The sequence below is a fragment of the Oncorhynchus masou genome, unplaced genomic scaffold (assembly GCF_036934945.1).
Source record: "Oncorhynchus masou masou isolate Uvic2021 unplaced genomic scaffold, UVic_Omas_1.1 unplaced_scaffold_2134, whole genome shotgun sequence".
Lineage (NCBI taxonomy): Eukaryota > Metazoa > Chordata > Actinopteri > Salmoniformes > Salmonidae > Oncorhynchus > Oncorhynchus masou.
Genome location: NW_027008611.1, coordinates 57,501 through 60,000, shown reverse-complemented (window position 1 = coordinate 60,000; position 2,500 = coordinate 57,501).

Genomic DNA, 2,500 nt, shown 5'->3' with positions numbered 1-2,500 from the left:
TAAACAGACCTATACGAACTGTTGGAAGAGGTTAAAAAAAATGTATATTGGCAATGAGACATGACCATGAAACGACACATTTTTTATTTTTTTTGTTTGCACTTTAAATCTAAAAAGAAAGTGTATAGCAGAGGATGGTTTCCATCCATCGACCTCTTTGTTATGGGCCCAGCACGCTTCCGCTGCGCCACTCTTCTCTCAGACACTTAAGAAAAGACTAGAACTCTCAATCCATGGCTTAGGAGGCCAGTGTCTTAGGCCACTGGGGTACTGTGTAAACAGTATGACCAATACGAACTGTTGGAAGAGGTCAAAAAAGTGTATAATGGAACTGAGACATGCCAATGAAATGACAAATAAAAAAAAAAATTGTTTGCACTTAAAATCTAAAAAGAATCTGTTTAGCAGAGGATGGTTTCGATCCATCGACCTCTGGGTTATGGGCCCAGCACGCTTCCGCTGCGCCACTCTGCTCTCAGCCACTTAAGAAAAGACTAGAACTCACAATCCATGGCTTAGGAGGCCAGTGTCTTAGGCCACTGGGGTACTGTGTAAACAGTATGACCTATACGAACTGTTGGAAGAGGTCAAAAAAATGTCTAATGGAACTGAGACATGCCCATGAAACGACACATTTTTTAAATTTTTTGTTTGCACTTAAAATCTAAAAAGAATCTGTTTAGCAGAGGATGGTCTCGATCCATCAACCTCTGGTTTATTGGCCCACTCCACTTCCATCCACCCCAGATGGGACTTGAAACCACAATCCCTGGCTTAGGAGGCCAGTGACTTATCCATTAGGCCACTGGGGCACTGTTTACCTACTGCAAACAGTACGAACTGATAGAAGCAGTATAAACAATGTTTACTGGATATCACTGAGAGACGCAAATTAAATTTAGCTTTCTCATTTCTGTTTGCTTTTCATTTTTAAAAAGAAGATGTTTAGTAGCGGATGGTTCCGATCCATCGACCTCTGGGTTATGGGCCCAGCACGTTTCCGCTGTGCCACTCTGCTCTCAACCACTTCAGAAAAGACTAGAACTCACAATCCATGGCTTAGGAGGCCAGTGTCTTAGGCCACTGGGGTACTGTGTAAACAGTATGACCTATACGAACTGTTGGAAGAGGTCAAAAAAATGTCTAATGGAACTGAGACATGCCCATGAAACGACACATTTTTTAAATTTTTTGTTTGCACTTAAAATCTGAAAAGAAACTGTTTAGCAGAGGATGGTTTCTATCCATCAACCTCTGGGTTATGGGCCCAGCACGCTTCCGCTGCGCCACTCTGCTCTCAGCCACTTAAGAAAAGACTAGAACTCACAATCCATGGCTTAGGAGGCCAGTGTCTTAGGCCACTGGGGTACTGTGTAAACAGTATGACCTATACGAACTGTTGGAAGAGGTTAAAAAAAATGTATATTGGCAATGAGACATGACCATGAAACGACACATTTTTTATTTTTTTTGTTTGCACTTTAAATCTAAAAAGAAAGTGTATAGCAGTGGATGGTTTCCATCCATCGACCTCTTTGTTATGGGCCCAGCACGCTTCCGCTGCGCCACTCTTCTCTCAGACACTTAAGAAAAGACTAGAACTCTCAATCCATGGCTTAGGAGGCCAGTGTCTTAGGCCACTGGGGTACTGTGTAAACAGTATGACCAATACGAACTGTTGGAAGAGGTCAAAAAAATGTCTAATGGAACTGAGACATGCCAATGAAATGACAAATTAAAAAAAATAATTGTTTGCACTTAAAATCTAAAAAGAATCTGTTTAGCAGAGGATGGTTTCGATCCATCGACCTCTGGGTTATGGGCCCAGCACGCTTCCGCTGCGCCACTCTGCTCTCAGCCACTTAAGAAAAAACTGGAACTCACAATCCATGGCTTAGGAGGCCAGTGTCTTAGGCCACTGGGGTACTGTGTAAACAGTATGACCTATACGAACTGTTGGAAGAGGTTAAAAAAAATGTATATTGGCAATGAGACATGACCATGAAACGACACATTTTTTATTTTTTTTGTTTGCACTTTAAATCTAAAAAGAAAGTGTATAGCAGAGGATGGTTTCCATCCATCGACCTCTTTGTTATGGGCCCAGCACGCTTCCGCTGCGCCACTCTTCTCTCAGACACTTAAGAAAAGACTAGAACTCTCAATCCATGGCTTAGGAGGCCAGTGTCTTAGGCCACTGGGGTACTGTGTAAACAGTATGACCAATACGAACTGTTGGAAGAGGTCAAAAAAGTGTATAATGGAACTGAGACATGCCAATGAAATGACAAATTAAAAAAAAAAAAATTGTTTGCACTTAAAATCTAAAAAGAATCTGTTTAGCAGAGGATGGTTTCGATCCATCGACCTCTGGGTTATGGGCCCAGCACGCTTCCGCTGCGCCACTCTGCTCTCAGCCACTTAAGAAAAGACTAGGACTCACAATCCATGGCTTAGGAGGCCAGTGTCTTAGGCCACTGGGGTACTGTGTAAACAGTAT